Source organism: Rattus norvegicus, chromosome 4 (genome assembly GCF_036323735.1).
Source record: "Rattus norvegicus strain BN/NHsdMcwi chromosome 4, GRCr8, whole genome shotgun sequence".
NCBI classification, from domain to species: Eukaryota; Metazoa; Chordata; class Mammalia; order Rodentia; family Muridae; genus Rattus; species Rattus norvegicus.
In genome coordinates, this window is record NC_086022.1 from 98,669,933 (window position 1) to 98,690,785 (window position 20,853).

Here is a 20,853-nt window from a genome sequence, read left to right on the forward strand (position 1 = left end):
GCCCAGGGGAGGTATATCTGGGTCCTCAGTTAGTGCAATGTCCAATTTTCTGAGGAACTTCAAGACTTATTTTCAGAGGGTTTGTAGCTTGCAATCCAAACAACAATGTAGGTGTGTTCCTCTTTCTCCACATCCTTGCCAGCAACATTTTCACCTGAATTTTTGATATTATCCATTCTGACTGGTGTCAGGTGGAATCTTAGGGTTGTTATTATTTGCATTTCTCTGATGACTAAGGATGTTGAACATTTCTTTAGGTACTTCTCAGAAATTTGAAAATCATCTGCTGAGAATTCTTTTTTAGCTGTGTATCCCTGTATTTAATAGGTTTATTTTATTTTCTGGAATCTACCTTCTTGAGTTCTTTGTATATATTGGGTTTAATCCCTCTATTCGATGTAGGGTAGGTAAATGTCTTTTCCTTGCCATATAGAAGCTTTGCAATTAAATGAGGTCCCATTTGTTTATTCTTGATCTTATTGCATAAGCCATTGGTTTTTTGTTCAGGAAATTTTCCCCAGTGCCCATGTGTTCCAGGCTCTTCCCTACATTTCCTTCTATTAGATTGAGTATATATGGTTTTATGTGGAAGTCCACTTGCACTTAAGCATTTTACAGGACAATATTAATTGGTTGATGTACATTCTCTACATGCTGACCTCCAGTTCAACCAGCATCATTTGTTGAAAAAACTATCTTTTTTCCACTGGATTGCTTTAGCTTCTTTGTCAAAGATCAAGTGACCAAAAATGTGTGGGTTCATCTCTGCATCTTCAATTTTATTTCACTGATCTACCTTCCTGTCTCTGTACCAATACCATACAGCTTTTATCACTATTGCTCTGTAATATAGCTTGAGGTCAGGGATGGAGATTCCCCCAAGAACTTCTTTTATTTTTGAGGATAGTTTTGGCTATCCTGGGTTTTTTTCTTATTCCAAATGAATTTGCAAATTGTTGTTTCTAACTCCAGAAGAATTGATTTCAAATTTCAATAGAGATTGTATTGAATCTGTAGATTGATTTTGGTAAAATGAACATTTTTACTATATTAATCCTGCCAATCCATTAGCATGGAAAACCTTTCCATCATCTGAGATTTTTTTCGATTTCTTTTTTCAGAGACTTGAACTTCTTGTCATACAGATTTTCACTTGCTTGTTTACAGTCACAATTATCTATCTTATATTATTTGTGACTATTGTGAAAGGTGTCATTTTCATACTTTCTATTTCAGTCCATTTATCCTTTTAGTAGAGGAAGGTTACTGATTTATTTGAGTTAATTTTATACCCAGCCAGTTTGCTTTGGTTGATTATCAGGCTTCATGTTTCTCTGGTAGAACTTTTGGGGTCACTGACACATACTATCGTTCCTGATCTTACCACAACTTTTAATATGAAAGGGTGTTTAATAGTGTCAAATGCTTTTTCAACGTTTAATGAGATGTTCATGTGTATTTTTTTATTTTGAGTTTGTATACGTAGTGGATTCTATTGATGGGTTTCCATATGTTGAACCATCCCTGCATCCCTGGGATGAAGCCTATTTGAGGATGATGGATGACCATTTTGATGTGTTCTTGAACTGGGTTTGCGAGAATTTTATGGAGTATTTTTGCTTTGATATTCATAAGGGAAATTGGTCTGAAGTTCTCTTTCTTTGTTGGGTCTATGTGTGGTTTAGGTGTAAGAGTAACTGTGGTTTCATAGAAGGAATTTGGTAATGTTCCGTTTGTTTCTGTTTCTTGGAATATTATGGATGGTATTGGCATGAGGTATTCTATGAAGGTCTGATAGAAGTCTGCACTAAACACGTCTGGTCCTGTTTTTGGATTGGGGACTTTTAATAATTGCTCCTACGTCTTTAGGAGATGCAGGGCTGTTTATATGGTTTATCTGATCCTGATTTAACTTTGGTACTTGGTATCTGACTTGAAAGTTGTCCATTTACTCCAGATTTTCCAATTTTGTTGAATATAGGCTTTTATAGTAGCATCTGAGGTTTTTTTCAACTTCCTCAGATCCTTTTGTTATTTTTCCCATTTCATTTCTGACTTCATTAATTTGCATACCCTTTCTGTGCCCTTTGGTTATTCGGGCTAAAGGTTTATTTATCTTGTTGATTTTCTTAGAGAAACAGCTCCTGGTTTTGATGATTCTTTGTATAGTTCTTTTTCTTTCTACTTGTTTGATTTCATCCCTGAGTTTGATTATAACGCGCATGTTTATTCCTCTTGGATGTATTTGCTTCTTTTTCTTTTAGACCTTTTAGGTGTGCTGTCCGGCTGCTAGTGTGTGCTTTCTCCAGTTGCCTTTTGGAGGCACTCAGAGCTTTGGTTTTCCTCTTAGCATTTCTTTCATTGTGTCCCTTCACAATGTGTCACCATTTTCATTAAATTCGAAAAAGTCTTTCAGTTCTTCATTTCTTTCTGAACAAGTGATTGAGTAGAACTTTGTTCTACTTCCACATGTATGCGGGACTTCTGTCCTTGTTGTTGTTATTGATGACCAGCCTTAGTCTGTGGTTATCTGATAGGATACATGGCATTAGTTCAATCTTCTTGTATCTGTTGTGGCCTGTTTTGTGACCAATTATTTTGTCAGTTTGGACAAGGTACCATAAGATGCTGAGAAGAAGGCATATTCTTTTGTTTTAGGTTGAAATATTCTATAAATTTCAGTTAAATCCTTTTGTTTCATAACATCTGTTAGATTCTCTATATCTCTTTTACTTTCTGCTTCCATAATGTTTTAATTGATGAGAGTGGGGTATTGGAATCTCCCACTATTTTTGTGTGAGGTGCAATGTGTACTTTGAGCTTCAGTGAGGTGTCTTTTATGAATGTAGGTGCCCTTGCATTTGGAACATAGATATTCAGGATTGAGAGTTTATCTTGGTGGATTTTTACTTTGATGAATATGAAGTGTCTTTCCTTATCTTTTTGATAACTTTAGGCAGAAAGTTGATTTTATTCCATTGTAGAATGGCTACCCCTGATTTTTGTGGGACTTTTTTCTTGGAAAATTGTTTTTCAGCCTTTTACTGTGTTGTCCTGCCTGTCTTTGTCGTTGAGGTATTTTTTTTATGGGTAAAAATGCTGGGTCCTCTTTATGAGCTCAGTCTCTGTCTTGTCTTTTTATTGGGGAATTGAGTTCACTGATATTAAGAGATATTTGGGAATAGTGATTGTTGGTTCACGTTATATTTGTTGTTAGAGTTGGAATTATGTTTGTGTGTCTCTCTCCTTTTGGGTCACTTGCAAGTAGATGACTTTCTTACTTTTTCTAGAGTATAGTTTCCCCCTTGTGTTGGACTTTTTCATGACTTATCCTGTGTAGGGCTGGGTTTATGGGAAGATAATGTGTAAATATGGTTTTGTCATGAAATATCTTGGTTTCTCCATCTTTGTAAATTGAAAATTTGGCTGGATATACTAGCCTGGGCTGGCATTTGTATTCTCTTAGGGTCTCTATGACATCTGCCAAGGATCTTCTGGGTTTCATAGTCTCTGATAAGTCTGGTATAATTCTGATAGGTCTGCCTTTATATGTTAGTTGACATTTTCCCCTTCCTGATTTTAACATTCTTCTTTGTTTTGTGTATTTGGTGTTTTAACTATTATGTGACAGGAGGAATTTCTTTTCTGATCCAATATACTTGGAGTTCTGTAGGCTTCTTGTTTGGTTATGGGCATCACTTTCTTTAGGTTATGGTTGTTTTCTTCTATAATTTTGTTGAAGATATTTACTGGCCCTTTAAGTTGGGAGTCTTCGTTCTCTTCTATAGCTTTTATCCTTACGTTTGATCTTCCCCTTATGTCCTAGATATCCTGGATGTTTTGGGTTAGGGCCTTTTTAACTTTTACATTTTCATTGACCATTGTATCAATGCTTTCTGTGGTATCTTCTGCCCCTGATGTTCTCTCATCTATTTCTTGTATTCTGTTGGTGATGCTTTTGTCTACAACTACTGGTTTCTTTCCTAGGTTTTTTATCTCCAGGGTTTCCTCCCTTTGTGATATCTTTATTCTTTCTATTTCTATTTTTAAATCCTGGATGTTAAATTCCTTAACCTGTTTTTTTTTTGTGTTCAACTCTAATGTGTTAAGGGTTTTTTTTTCTTTTTTTTGTTTCCTCTTTAAGGGCTTCTATTTGTTTACCTGTTCTGTCTTGTATTTCTTTAAGGAAATTATTTATGTCCTCTATCATGATCATGACATGTGATTTTAAATCCAAATCTTGCTTTGCTGGTGTGTTTGGATATCCAATATTTGCTTTGATGGGAGAAAATGGGTCTGATGATGCCAAGTACCTTGGTTTCTTTAGCTTAGTTTCCTGTGCTTCCCTCTCTCCATCAGGTTGACTCTGGTGTTATGTTGTCTTGTTATCTCTGACAGTGGCTTGACCCTACTGTATATCTGTGTGTCAGCAGTCCTGTAGAACTATTTTCTTACAGCTGGATCTGGGTAGAAAAAGATGTCACACAGCTCTGTGCTGTTCAGCTCAGAGCACAGGCAGAAGAAACTGGAGCATTCCTTTTACAGTCTGCTCCTGGGTTTTTGTGTTCTGATGCCTGCAGACAGATTATTCAGAGCAGAAGAGTTGGTCTTACCTCTGCTCTGAGCTGTGTCATGCTCCTGGTGACTTGTTTCAACACTGGATCCAGTCAGAAACTGGATGGTTTGTCACCCTGATATCACCAAGCTTCTCTTTTACAGATTTTATATGATCTTACAGCTAAGGTCATTTCTGAGATTCCCAGGATGCTTTTCACTTCACTTTCTTTAAATTCAAGGGCTGTAATGATTGTCAGAATCATAATTTGTCTCAATGTATATTTTTTTATTTAATACATTGATGAAGATTTGGTGGCAGAGGAATTCATGTTATAATTTGAATCTATAGTGTTTTCAAGTGCCCAGTTGAAAACCAAATCTTTTGTAGATTCTACCATTATGGAACATTTAGAAGTGGAAGAAAATAAGAAATTCCTTAGATTAAAAAGTAACTGCATATTGTTTCTGAAGAAAAGTTAATTTTTGATTTTTCTTTTGTGATTTTCATTTTTGTTTTTGTACGTGTACTTTAGTCTCTCATGGTCATTCTGCATCATTTTCATTCTTTCACTCTTTAACACAGCTACTCTACTTACGTACCCTCTACCACCATGCTCTTGCTCAACTCAGGTCCAGAGGCAATATTTTGGAGTTATAATGGATATACATTTGAGATTCTGTTAGAGAAAAGAACCATGTTCTCCTTTAAACTTACTTTTTAAAATTTTCTCCCCAGAAATGTTAACAGCGGACAATTAGTGTTTTATACCAATGAATAACTCTGAAACCCTCTCATCTTAAAATTTTCATGTTGTAACCACCTGATAACATTTCGAGAAATGATGGAATATTAAGGAAAGCCACAGGCTTAGAGACAACCAAGACAGTGTTTTCAATTGGCTCTCTGTGGCTACATGACAGTGGCTTCATAACTGATTAAAAATATAATTTCCAAGACTTCTCCTGAGTTGCTGAGTCCTGAAGGCTCCAGGTAGGTTTCTCTGAGCAGAAGTTGTGGTCTTACCTCTGCTCTCAAGTGTACCAGCACTCCTGGAGCCTGGCTTTCAGCTCCAGGCACAGGCAGACACCTGAAGGATCCTGTCTCTGCCATCTCTTAAGTTTCTGTGTTGAGAGGGGTCCAGCTGGGTTCCTCTTAGGACAGGAATATGAGCAGAAATGGTGGTCTCTTCTGATATCTCGGAATTTTCTGCACTTCTCAGAGTCCAGCTCTCTCCCCTGCAGGACCTGGGCACAGAGAGCTGTGGAACCATGTCAGCTTCTGGCATAGGCAGAAACTGGAAGAATTTTGTCCAAGACTGCTTCTGGGTTCCTGTGTCCTGAGGACTCCAGGTGGGTCCTTCAGAGCAGAAGTAGTGGTCTTCCTTCTGTTTTCAGGTGTTCCAGAGTTCCTGGAGAATACCATTCAGCTCTGGGCACAGGGGGAAACCAGAAGGATCTTGTCCTTGACTGCTCCTATATTTCTGTGTCCAGACAGTTCTAGGCAGGTTCTTCTTGCACCAGGATTGTGAGCAGAAGTGGTGGTCTCCCCTGAGCTCTCAGTATTTTCCACACTTCTGAGAGTCCTGCTCTCTGCCCCACAAGATCTGGGTATGGGGTCTACATTGGAGGAGTTAGATAAAGGATTGAAGGAGCTGAAGGGGTTTGCTATCCCATAAGAACAACAATACCAACCTACAAAAGCTCCCAGCAACTAAACCACAATCCAACATGTACACATGGGCATGGGCATGGGCATACAGTTGCATATGTAGCAGAGGTTGGCCTTGTTGGACACCGATGGGAGGAGAAGCCCTTGATCCTCTCAAAGTTCAACAGTTTAGTATAGAGGAATTTCAGGGCAGGGAGGTAGAAAGAGGTTAGTGGTATGTTGGGGGCACACCCTCATCAAAGTAGGAGGAGTGGGATGGGTTAGGTGGTTTATGGACATGAAACCAGGAAAGGGGATTACATCTGAAATGTAAGTAAAACCAACATCCAATTAAAAGATAGAACTTCTCTACAGTTCTAGATGTTAACCATCTCCTGAATTAACCTCAAGAATAATGAGATCTGTGGGTATAATATAGACTCCAGGGACAAGACCCTAATGTTAACACTATTCTCATCAGAAAATACCACCATAGGGTTTGGGGATTTGGCTCAGTGTTGGAGTGCTTACATAGGAAGCGCAAGGTCCTGGGTTCGGTCCCCAGCCCCAGGAAAAAAAATTTAAAAAAAATTTAAAAAAAGAAAATACCACCATAGCCTGAACAATGAGCACTATCCCCCAAAGTTTTTTTTTATGTAAAAAACACTCTGTATATCCCAACTATTTCTCCCCTTACTAGGAAAAACACATGTGATTATATTGATCAGCTATATATTTCAGAATGTTCATGTCATCTCAAACTCATAACTATTCCTGAAAAGTTCTTTTGACATTTCCATTTCAATTTAAAACTTCTAGAGCCTAGACTTGGAGAGTTATAGAAAGAAAGGTTCAGTAAGGTCCATTATTCCCAAACTATTTGCTTGTATTCTCTCCTCAAACTTGACCTTTATAAAACCTGTTTTTTAATCAACTTAATAAGGAGACCACAAACCTCAACAAGTATAGGTATTTATTCAATATGTGTGAGTTAGAGTCTCTTGAGAAGCTGTCGAATGTCTTCAGAAGATAGAGATGATTACTATATACTGTCAGTACTAAATATCCTAGGCAGGTATAATCTCAAAACAAAGTTATTTAGTGCTTAACACAATCTAAGTTCTATTTGGAAAGGAAGGTTGAATGTTTCTGGAATTCTTTTCGTATTTGCACATATCTTTTAAGGGGCTGTATAAGAATTCAGATCCCAGATGCACTATAAACCAATGATTTACTTGGCGTTCTAGGTAAAGATGAATTGTCACCCTCCTCTTATCATGAATGGAGAGAGTGAAACTTTCTTGAATTTTGTTGCTATTATATGAGAACTCAGACATGTTTTCCAAGCCTCAGAAATCATAGGGATACACGAGAACAGTTATTAGATATCAGGAGAATAAGAGTGCAGAACAGAAACACAGACAGAGAAAGCAACATTACTATTTATCCACCCAAACCCTACTGCGTGGCACTTTTGAGGTGATAGTGTTTTACATATTGAAGTAGCTGCCTTAGGACTAGGTATTTGTTCTCACACATCACTCAAGTTCAAGTCCTTGGAAAACCAGCTTATCCAGACTTATGCTGTAACATTGTTGGGGCTTTCATAATTGGTTTCTGAAAGACCCCAAGGATTCCCTGGCTTGTGGACAAAATATTAAAGACTGGACATATTGTACTTCGCCTGATGATAAATAAAGATGGATAGTTGAGACAAAGGCATAGCTGTGTGATCTATGGCATTCAAATATTGTGTTATAAGGATTCATAAATATTTCTTCATAGTAGCTTGTTTGGAGACTTTGACCCACAAGCAGGCAGTGAGGCTGCTGCCTGAATAAGGATAATTCCTTCAATTATTCCTAAAGAACAAAATGTGGAAATAGCAGTATTTTCCTTTATAGTACTAAATTGTATCATCACCAGTCAAACCTTTATACTGAAAAACCATGGGACCTAATAGAAAATGGTTGAAAAGAGCAAAATTTGGAGAATTGGAAAATGAGCAAAAGTTATACCCCTTTAGTCTCTAAACATGAATGTACCTAGATGTTCACATGGAGTCGGAACTTCAAGTGACTCATATTGCTGGGATCAAGGTTAGTTGTGCATGTACAGTCTTTTTCCTCTCTTTGAGCTTTAGTTTGCAAAGTTAGAAATACAAATCTCATGTTTTAATTCAGTGAATATGGTTATGAGAAATTGTCCTTTTAACTTCAAGAAATGTTTACTACAAACAATTTACAAGGGGAACACATTCCATTTTTTCAACCAATATTAATTATTTTAGTGAGCTAAAAACTAATAGTTTTTTTCTCTGCTGTATATTCCCTGACAGCAGGATATTCTTCCATATTTCAGTAGTTTATCTTTGAAATATTTTATTTAATATAGAGGCTAACTACAGTACAAATGTCATCTGTAAGTTTAAATATTGGAAAAGAAATTCATTCTCTGGACACATACACGTGGTTTTACCTCAGGCTTGTGAAGACCATAGAGTTATGCGAAATGCTGAAATGAATAAGCCTTTGAGCTGTACACAGCAATATGTGGTTCTCACTGATTTGCCTGCCCTTACTGCATAGTCTTAGGAACTTCTTCATATACCAGTCACACATATACTGTGCCATTGTCATTACAGTCAGGACCCAGCATGGTCATGAGTGCCCATGCTCAGTTTCTTGGGTTCTTGTTGCTGTGCTTTCCAGGTAAAATGAACTAAAATGGGTATTTCGCTGATTAGCGTTGACTGGTATTTGGGCAATATCATCTTTTATAATGCTTAGCTATATAGATATTCATTACGTCTCTACTCTTAGGTGCCAAATGTGACATCCACATGACCCAGTCTCCATCCTACATGTCTGTGTCTCTGGGAGACAGAGTCACTATTACTTGCAAGGCAAGTCAGGACATTGGGAATTATTTAAGATGGTTCCAGCAGAAACCAGAAATCTCCTAAGCAAATGATTTATGATGCAACCAACTTGGCAGCTGGGGTCCCATCAAGGTTCAGTGGCAGTAGGTCTGGGTCAGATTATTCTCTGACCATCAGCAGCCTGGAGTCTGAAGATATAGCTATCTATTACTGTCTACAGTATAAAGAGTCCCCTTTCACAGTGATACAAGTCATACCATAAACCTCATTGGAGCAGAAGTGAGAGGCTTGGTTGTCCCATCTGTCTCCCTTCATGAACCACCACTCTAAGCATTTCTCAGATGTCACAAGCAAAGTCTGACAGTACAATAAAAAGGAAATCCTTAAGAAAGCCATTACTGAAAGACCAGGCAATCTGTATTTCTAATTAAACTGAATCATTAGAATGATGAGATCTCTGAACTTTTTCATGGCTAGGGATCAAAGATATTTGAAAACTACGAAGAATTACTTTCAGTTTCACAGAAGTAAAATTTGAAGTAAACAGAGGTTAATGGAACTTTTAGAGAACGGTGGATATTTAGAAGTTTGTGACTTGTGACACCATGAATGACCTAGGACAGTTAAATTCAAAAGAAGAAGGGAGAAAGAATATTAACAATGTTGGTGGAGGTAGTAGGAAGGGCTAGAGAGATGGCCAAACCGTTAGGAGTACTGGCTGATCTTGCAGAGGACCTGGCTTCACTTCTTAGCATGCACATGGTGGCTAACAACCATTTAAAACTCTAGTTTTATGGAATCTGCTGACTCTCTTTGGCTAGTTCGTGCACAGACATCACAACATTATGCATATTTGCCATTAAAACCATTCTTATCTATAAAGTTAAATAAAATGAACCTTAAAAGCAAGAAAGCAGATAAGCAAGAGGAAGTTGTAACGATACAGGATAGGAAGTGGAAAACCACTTGTGACTCAAGCAAGAGCTCAGTTGGTGGGAATCAGTGATGGAGGCACCATAGGCTAAAACAGACAGCACTCCCATTCCTACACCCAGAAATTGCCCACAGTGTTTACAGGATTTCACACCGTTGATAGTATGTAATGTTTCTGTGATTCTTCTTGCTTGGCAGGCTTGCCTTTAAGGAAGATCCCATTCTGTCACACATTAAGCGAGAGACTAAGCTAGTCTGTAGTCTGTAGAGCTAGAAATAAGAAACAGAAAGAAGTCAGTGATCCAGAAAGCAACCTCTACAGATGTATTCGTTCACAGAAAAAATGCTTGATGTGGAGATGATAAGAAGTAGTGTCAGCAGGAGGATCAGTTTATTTATGACAGAGAGGTCAAGGGCATCTTGTACTCTGAAGAAGAATAAACACTATTATTGTGAATGACCGTAGAGACCAATAGCCTAAGTCTAATAAACTGCTTAGCTTCTACTAATTCATTCCAGTGGGGTGCTGTCTGCAAGAGTTCTTGCTAGGTTCACCCTTAGGGGTTCCAGAGTTTCCTCTGAACTCGATTTCCCTTTGACCTCCCAAGGATGCAGTATGTCTCATCGATTTTGTTACAAATTTCATGATGCCCTTTTTATTTTACACTTGAGTAATAGTCAGTTGTGTCAATGTGCAATGATTTCTTTATCCTTTCTTCAGTTAATGAACATCTAGGTTGTTTCCAGTGTTGAGGTATTATGAACAACGCCACTATGAACATAGGCAGGCAAGTGTCATGATAGGATGAAGCATCTCTTTATATATGTCCTTCAGTGTATGTGTAACTGGGTCTTTTGGTAAGTTTATTGCCAATTTTCTGAGAATCTACCATACTAATTTCCATAGTGGCTGAGTACATTTGAACTTCCACCAGTAACAGAGGAGGGTTTCCAGTGTTCACATTTTCACTAGCATGAGTGGTACGTGTGTTATTGATCGTGGCCACTCTGACAGCCGTCGGATGAAACATCAAAGTATATTTGATTTGCATTTCTCTGATCACTAAAAATGTTGAACATTTATTTAAGTGTTTCTCAGCCATTTTAGATTCCTCACCTAAAAATTTTGTTTAGATTTGAACCTCATTTTTAATATGTATTACTTGGTAATATTAAGCTTCTTGAGTTCTTTTTGACTTCTTCTGGATATTAGTCCTCTGTTGTATGTGGAGAAGATGAAACCCTATCTCTGGTCCATAGGCTGCTGTTTTCTGTGTTATTGATAGTGTCCTTTGCCTTATAGAAGCTTTTCAGCTTCATGAGGTTCCATTTATTAATTTTTGATATTAGTGTCTATACTATAGGTGCTCTATTTAAGTACCTAATTCCTGTGCTGTTGCATTCAGGCTATGCCCTACTTTCTCTTCAGTCAGGTTCAGTGTGTCTGAACTTAAGTTCTTTGACCATGTGAACTTGAGTTTAATTCTGGGTAAGAAATATAAATCTATTTACATTCTTCTCTGTACAAATATCGAATCTGACAAGCACAATATGTTGAATATGCTTCCTTATAATGTATTTTTGTCTACTTTAACAAAACCTAGTTTGTTTGCATGTTATGTCTGGGTTTGTACCCATTTGTTGAGATTACATTCTAAGACTGACTCTCCTGAGTGTCTGTGATCCATCATCATAGTCTCTAGTTACTGTCTCCAAATGAAGGCCAGGGAACTAGAGGTTAAAAAATATTACTCTGAGTTTTTAAGAGAATGTATCTAGTTTTTATTCACCTACATGTAGTGCTCTGTGAACTTGTATGCCATTGTTTTATATATGTAACACAAAAGCCTACATGGGAAAAGATTGTTATTCAAAGCCAACAAGAATGCAACATAATTTTATTTTTCTTATTGAGAAAAAGTATGCATGGGAAAAGGATTCTTAAGACTTACTAAGGTGAAAATGTGAAACTTTTCCAGTTCACTTTTTTCAATCCTCCTCCAAGAGACTTTCTCTTAGGAAGCCCTTTCACTAATTGTGTATAGGAAGCAAGTGATAACTCTGAGGATAGTCAGAATGTTTTAAATTGTAATAAAATATTGTATTATATTATGATGGAAACCATAACCCAAAGCAACCTGAAGAGAAAAGGGGGTTACTTTATAATTCTACTGCACATGAAGATAACTAAGGGCAGGACATCCAGCAGGGCAGGTTCTTGGCGGCCGCAACTGAATCCAAAGCCATAAAGAATGCTTATTGGCTTATTCTCCATGGTTTGCTCTGACTTAAGCCACCCAGGACCTTCTGCCCATGTGTTGGCACTGTCAACATCATTCTGACCCTTAGCATATCTAATATTAATCAGAACAATCTCTCTACAGACATGCTTGCTACCAAGACAAGCAACTTGATGTTTCCCTAGACAAACATTGCAGGGCTGACTGACTCCCATGAGTTGTATTATGTCTTTCATGTGTACTCATTGGCAGGAATATGCCTAAATATACATATATACATATATACATTATATGCATATATACAAAAATACATATATACATATATACATATACACATATACACATTTCTACAGCTATACATGTATACAAATATTCATATATACATATACACATATTCCTATACATATACACATATACACATTTATAGAGCAATACATGTATACATATATTCATAAATACATATATACATTTATTCATATACATATACACATATACACATATACACATTTATACAGCTATACATGTATACAAATATTCATATATACATATATACATATATTCATATATATACACATATACACAAACATATACACATTTATACAGCTATACATGTATACAAATATTCATATATACATATATACAAATGCATATACACATGTATACATATACACACATACACATATACACATATATACATACATATATATATGCATATATACATATATACATATATACATATGTATACATGTATACATTATGTATATATACATATACACATTTATTCATGCATACATATATACATACATACATACTATACATATATACATACACATATATATAAATACATACATACTACACATATATGTATATATATCCATAAAAACACATAATAAAGTAGTAAATGTAAGAATATCTTCTTACTTACCTCTTCCTCCTCTTTCTGGTAAACCTATAATATCATTTATATTTATTCAATTTAAATCCATATTCTGCCCATTCTGTTTTCTTTTCATTTATGACGTGCCCTGGAAATTTAAAAATATAAATAATACTTTTTTTATATTTTCCTTACACTCCCAATTCTCTCCTTCCTTTAACACTTAAACTCTTGCTCTTAACACCCCCTTCAACTGTATTTTTTTACTTGATTACTTAATTATTTTTCTTGTACAAACACGAGGAGGCATGCTCCACTCTGATAATTCAAGGTACTGAAGGGCAGGGCATATCCTCCCAAACTAAGTCCAGACAAGGTAGCCCAGTTAGGGGCTTTAGGAACATCATCTTCTCCAATTTGGGGGATTCACATGAAGACTAAGCTGAAAATTGAGGTATATATTTTTACATATTGCTCAGACTCTCGGTTCAACCTGTGCATGCTCTTTGGTTGATGACTTAGTTTCTGAAAATCTCCAGCGGTCCAGGTTAGTAGATTTGTTGCTAGTTCCTGTAGAGTTTCTATTCCTTTTAGGGGTCCTGCTATTATTCCTCACCTCTTCCACAAGAGACCACAAACTCTGTCCCATATTTGGCTCTGAGTCTCTGGATCTGTTTCAGTCACCTGCTTGGTAGAGTCTATCAGAGGGCAGTTATGCTAGACTTCTGTCTGTAAGCATAACAGTGTAATATATTAGTGCCAGGGATTAGAGTTTGTCCGTGGGATGTGTCTCAAGTTGACCTCATTATGGATTGGTCATTGCCTCGGTAACTGCTCCAACTTTGTTCATGGTTTTCCTGTAGACAAGGCAAATTTTGGTTCAAAATTATTTTTGTGCTTCCATGGAGACTAATTCAGTGGACTACAGGGAACAACGTTCTTAACTGCTACATATAACATTCAGAAAATGACAGCTATTTTTCTATAAAATTGTTGAAAATAGCAACAAATACTTGGTCATTCTAAAGAGAACAATTTAACACATAAATAATTGTTTTCACTACTTCCTGAGTTTCTGTAATACAGCAGCTATTATGTTTCTGCTGTTGTCAAGATTGACAGTTATTAGCATGTTCTTTTCCCACCAAAGAGCACACATTGTTTCGCTGTTTTCTCCTCTGACGTAGGAAATATTTTCTGTGAACTAGTAATCTGAATGACTCTTTTTCCTATTTCTACTGTATCATCAACTCAGGCCCTTGCATATTGTTCCCTGGGGTAAGAATTCACTCTTGTTACTTTGATACAAAAATCTCAGTTTTCATCTTGGATACATTTATCAGTTTCCTTAGGCTGTTTCCTCAAAATGAAGTTGCCCTTTCTGCTGTCATCGGTATTATTTTTCTTGATTCTGCTGAGAGTGAAGAGGGTGAGGAATAAGAATAGATAGGTAAGCCAAATCCCATGGGGAATAGAGCAGACCACCCCAGAATGCAGACATCCTGAGGCCACAGGACAAACTGCCACCTCTGCACACCTCAGCCCACATCCCTTGTCCAAGGGGAAACTGCATAGTAGCACTTGATAGATGGATATAGGAACAGACAGCCACCGGTACCCATGTTTCTGGTCTGTGCCCAGGACAGAACTTGTCCTACCAAACAGTTCCCAGCACCCAAATGCCATGGGGCAGAGAACTGGAACCTCAGATGTGTGGATCCTCATGAGAAGTCAGAGGAGAACACCCTCTGCTCACAGTCCAGACCCAAGAGAGAATTTCTTAGAGCCAACTGTGCCCACTGGCTGCAAGGACATACACAAGCAATTGGGGCACAGTTGCTTTTGATTCTTGCCTGCACATAGAAATGGAAGACAGTCTCCAGGAGCACTGCCACAGCTGAGACCAGAACACCTGCTCTCAGGAAAGGCTGAAAGAAAACAGGAAAACAGTTCTACAGGAGTGCTGACACAGAGGCCTACAGCAGGGCCAAATCACTCCCAGAAACAGCAAGACAACCAAACACCAGAGACAACCCAATGGCTGGAGGCAAGCACAGGAACCTAATCAGCAGAAACAAAAACTACTTGGCATCATCAGAGCCCAGTACTCCCACCAAAGAAAATACTAGCTATCTAAACACACCAAAAAAGCGATATTTAGATTGAAATCCCATTTTTGGTAATGATGGAGGACTTTAAGAAAGACATAAAGAACTGCCAGGAAAGCAGAAATAAACAAGTAGAAGCTCTTAGAGAGGAAACACAAAAAACACTAAAAGAATTACAGGAAAACACAACCAAACAGGTGAAGGAATTGAAAATGGAAATAGAAACAGGTAAGAAAGAACAGAGGGAGACAACCCTGGATATAGACAACCAAAGGAAGAGACAAGGAATCATCAACACAAGCATCACCAACAGATTGCAAGAGAAAGAAGATAGAACTCAGGGGCAGAAGATAACATAGAAAACATCAACACAATTGTCCAAAAGATGCCTCAACATATAACAAAGACACATGCTCCACTATGTTCATAGCAGCCTTATTTATAATAGCCAGAAGTTGGAAAGAGCCCAGATGCCCTTCAACAGAGGAATGGATACAGAAAATTTGGTATATCTACACAATGGAATATAACTCAGCTATCAAAAACAGACTTTATGAAATTCATAGTCAACTGGATGGAACTGGAAAATATCATGCTGAGTGAGGTAACCCAATCATAAAAAAGCACACATGGTATGCACTCATTGATAGCTGGCAATTAGCCCAAATGCTTGAATTGCCCTAGATGCACAGAACACATGAAACTCAAGAGGGATGAACAAAATGCGAATGCTTCACTCCTTCTTTAAAAGGGGAACAAGAGGGGATAACAGATGCTGGCGAGGATGTGGAGAAAGAGGAACACTCCTCCATTGTTGGTGGGATTGCAAACTGGTACAACCATTCTGGAAATCAGTCTGGAGGATCCTCAGAAAATTGGACATTGAACTGCCTGAGGATCCAGCTATACCTCTCTTGGGCATATACCCAAAAGATGCCCCAACATATAAAAAAGACACGTGCTCCACTATGTTCATTGCAGCCTTATTTATAATAGCCAGAAGCTGGAAAGAACCCAGATGCCCTTCAACAGAGGAATGGATACAGAAAATGTGGTACATCTACACAATGGAATATTACTCAGCTATCAAAAACAACGACTTTATGAAATTCGTAGGCAAATGGCTGGAACTGGAAAATATCATCCTGAGTGAGCTAACCCAAACACAGAAAGACATACATGGTATGCACTCACTGATAAGTGGCTATTAGCCCAAATGCTTGAATTACCCTAAATGCCTAGAACAAATGAAACTCAAGACAGATGATCAAAATGTGAATGGTTCACTCCTTCTTTAAAAGGGGAACAAGAATACCCTTGGCAGGGAAGAGAGAGGCAAAGATTAAAACAGAGACTGAAGGAACACCCATTCAGAGCCTGCCCCACATGTGGCCCATGCATATACAGCCATCCAATTAGACAAGATGGATGAAGCAAAGAAGTGTAGACCGACAGGAGCCGGATGTAGATCGCTCCTGAGAGACACAGCCAGAATACAGCAAATACAGAGGCGAATACCAGCAGCAAACCACTGAACTGAGAATAGGACCCCCGTTGAAGGAATCAGAGAAAGAACTGGAAGAGCTTGAAGGGGCTCGAGACCCCATATGTACAACAATGTCAAGCAACCAGAGCTTCCAGGGACTAAGCCACTACCTAAAGACTATACATGGACTGACCCTGGACTCTGACCTCATAGGTAGCAATGAATATCCTAGTAAGAGCACCAGTGGAAGGGGAAGCCCTGGGTCCTGCTAAGACTGAACCCCCCAGTGAACTAGACTGTTGGGGGGAGGGGGACAATGGGGGGAGGGTGGGGAGGGGAACACCGATAAGAAAGGGGAGGGGGGAGGGGGATGTTTGCCCGGAAACTGGGAAAGGGAATAACACTCGAAATGTATATAAGAAATACTCAAGTTAATAATAAAAAAAATAAAATAAAATAAAATGAAAAAAAAAAGAATGCTATTATTCAATCTGAAAAAAAAAGAGGGGGGGACAAGAATACCCTTGGCAGGGAATAGGGAGGCAAAGTTTAAAACAGAGGCATAAGGAACACCCATTCAGAGCCAGCCCCACATGTGGCCCATACTTATACAGCCACCCAATTAGTCAAGATGGATGAAGCAAAGAAGTGCAGGCTGACAGGAACCGGATGTAGATCTCTCCTGAGAGACACCGCCAGAATATATCAAATGCAGAGGCGAATGCCAGCTGCAAACCACTGAACTGAGAACGGGACCCCCGTTGAAGGAATCAGAGAAAGGACTGGAAGACCTTGAGGGGGCTCAAGACCCATATGAACAACAATGCCAACCAACCAGAGCTTCCAGGGACTAAGCCACTACCCAAAGGCAATACATAGACTGACCCTGGGCTCCAACCTCATAGGTAGCAATGAATAGCCTAGTAAGAGCACCAGTGGAAGGGGAAGCCCTTGGTCCTGCCAAGACTGAACCCCCAGTAGACGTGATTGTTGGGGGGAGGGCGGTAATGGGGGGAGGATGGGAGGGAAGCCCATATAAAAGGGCAGGGGGAGGGGTTGGGGGAAGTTGGCACAAGTGGAATAACAATCGAAATGTAAATAAGAAATATTCAAGTTAATAAACATTAAAAAAAAAGGAAGAAAGAAAGAAAAAAAATGGTGCCAACCATCCGGAGCTTCCAGGGACTAAACCTTTACTGAAAGACTATACATGGACTGACCCAGGGCTCCAACTGCATATGGAGCAGAGAATAGACTTGTTAGGGTACCAATGTAAGGGAAAGCCCTTGGTTATGCGAAGTTTTTACCCCCAGTGCAGGGGAATATGGGGAAGAGCAATAAGGGAGATGTATAGGGGGAACACCAGTATGGGGTGGGAGAGGTGACAGAATGAGGGCTTATGGACAGGAAACCAGGAAGGGGGATAACCTTTGAAATGTAAGTAAAGAAATATATAATAAAAAAATTTAAAAAAGAATGGATAATAAAGTTAAACCCTGATTCCCATTTGCTTACCACAAGTGGCTTGTCTCTGTTCGCAAAGGCACTCTTATTCTCTAGGATGGGGCAAGTGATATTTATGTTTGTGCAAGGGAGGTTTCAAATGGAAATAACCTCTCCTATCATGAAGGTTATGACAGGGATGGGGCAGAGTCATACAATTTTTTCTTTTTTCTTTGGATATTTTTATTTACATTTCAAATGTTTTTCCCTTTCCCAGTTTCCTAGCCATAAGCCCCCTAACCCTTCCCTCTCCACAACCCCCACCCCTTTTTGCCTCCCCTCCTGACATTCCACTACACTGTGGGGTCCAGCCTTGGCAGTATCAAGTCTTCTCCTCCCATTGTTTCCCAACAACAAAAACAACAACAAAAGTCCTCTGCTCCATGTGGAGCTGGAGCCTTGGATCTGCCCATGTGTAGTCTTTGGATAGTGGTTTAGTCCCTAGGGAGGTTGGATTTGTTGGCATTGTTCTTATGGTTGTAAGCCCCTTGAGGTCCTTTAATCCTTTCTGTAATTCCTCCAATGGGTACCCTGTTTTCTGTTCAATTCTTTGCTGCTAGCGTTTGCCTCTGTATTTGACATGCTATGGTTGAGCCTCTCAGGAGACAGCTATATCAGGCTCCAATCAGCACGCAATTCTTGACTTCATCAAGATTGTTAAGGTTTGGTGGCTGTATATATAGGGGCTGTATCGTCAGGTGGGGCAGGCTCTGAATGTCCATTTTTTTCAGTCTCCCCTCCAAATTTTGTCTCCATATCTCCACCTTTGAATATTTTTGTTCCCCCTATTAAGAAGAATTGAAGCATCCACACTTTGGTAGTCCTTCTTTTTGAGCTTCATGTTGTCTTTGTATTGTATCCTAGGAAATTCAAGCTTTTGAGCTAATATTCACTTATCAGTGAGTGCATGCACTCCTCCATTGTTGGTGACATTGCAAACTGGTAAAACCACTCTGGAAATCAGTCTGGAGTTTCCACAGAAAATTACACATTGGACTACCTGAGTACCCAGCTATACCTATTTGGCATATACCCACATGATGCTCCAACATACAATAAAGACACATGCTCCACTATGTTCATAGTGACCTTAATTATCATAGCCAGAAGCTGGAAAGAACGCACACGCCCTTCAACAGAGGAATAGATGCAGAAAATGTGGTACATCTACACAATGAAGTACTACTCAGCTATCAAAAACAATGAATTCGTGAAATTCATAGGCAAATGAATGGGAGTAGAAAATATCATCCTGAGTAAAGAAACCCAATCTGGAACAAACAAACAATATATTCTTAGAAGCTCTTTAGACCATTCATTTCACTTGTCTCTTTAAAAGGGAATTTCAGTGTCTAAATAATTGAATGTAAAAGGAAACATCTCAGCTGAAATAAGCATCTAGAAAGCAACTGCAAGGATTGCTCTTGAATTTTTTCCATAAATTTGCACTTTTCATAGTTTCAGCTTCCACTGGTGATGCTGTTGTGACCCATAGTCATTGTCCCTTCAGATCAGCCTTAGAAGTCAGGTCTAATCAGAGCCTTCTAAATAGAAATGGATACAACTATTCATATTACTACCTGCAGAAGGCAGGCCAATCTGTATAGCTCCGGATCTACAGGGATTCCGAACAATTTTCAGGGGTCCCAAACAGGTTCAGTGGCAGTGGGTTAGTTACAAATATCACACTCAAGATTAACAGACTGGAGCCTGAAGATCTGCGAGTTGATTGCAGCCTACACATATTCCTTTTCCTCCCAGAGTGATACAAAACATAAAGAAAACATCCTTCTTGGAGGTGGTCAAGATGTTGCATAAGTTAGTGCACTGTGAGAAAGAATTGCTAAGAAACTGGAGATATTGGTTGCCCCTGAGGGCATTGGCACATGAACTCATTGTCTACACTTAAAGCGTTATGCTTTTCTGGCCTCATCAGGTTCAATAACAATGACATCATATTTACCTCAGGATAATATTGAAAAAGTGCCCTCTCATCAACCAGCAGTGATCGTGGTGAAGCTGAGTGAAGACCCATTCTGATCCTACTTTCCTTGTACTCAGCACTGTCCAGTAAAAAGCTAGAAACCTGAGATTTCCTCCTCTTTTCAACTGTTGCCTTTATTATAGTTACTTCATTTTCTACATTTATGCTTTTGACTTTAATTCTATTGTCTTTATATAAATATAGCCTGTCATATTTCCCTTTTTCCATAGGTATAAACTGTGACTTTATACAAACTTTACTCAAGATGTTTTTTTATGACAAATAGTCCCTTTTTCTGCATTGTATTCTACTTATATTGACATCTTTTATTCCAATTATATGTACAGTAATCAATGGTTAAGACCTTGGTAGTAGTTCTTGGTAGATTTGATATTCTTCTTTCCATATCCCCTTTTGTTTGTAATTTGATAGTTTTATATAATGATAAAATTTGATTTTTCTTCTAATTTTTTTTTTTGTATTTTCAGGTCAAATTTCCTTGTTTGAATTCGGTGATTTTTTTTTACCTTTCTTTCTTTCTTTTTTTCATTTTATTTAAGCTCTATCTTTTTTTTGTACCACTCCTGGTCCACCCTCTGAGTGTTCCGCATCCCATAAATCCTCAACCAACTCATT

The 20,853-nt window shown here is 38.4% G+C and overlaps 1 pseudogene and 1 gene segment (V, D, J or C); both read left to right on the forward strand.

The window, feature by feature from the left end:
- Nucleotides 1-20,853, forward strand: part of LOC103691145 (immunoglobulin kappa variable 2-29-like) — a 74,050-nt gene that overhangs the window by 32,675 nt on the left and 20,522 nt on the right.
- Igkvl-ps16 (immunoglobulin kappa variable like, pseudogene 16) lies at nucleotides 8,695-9,463 on the forward strand (annotated as a pseudogene).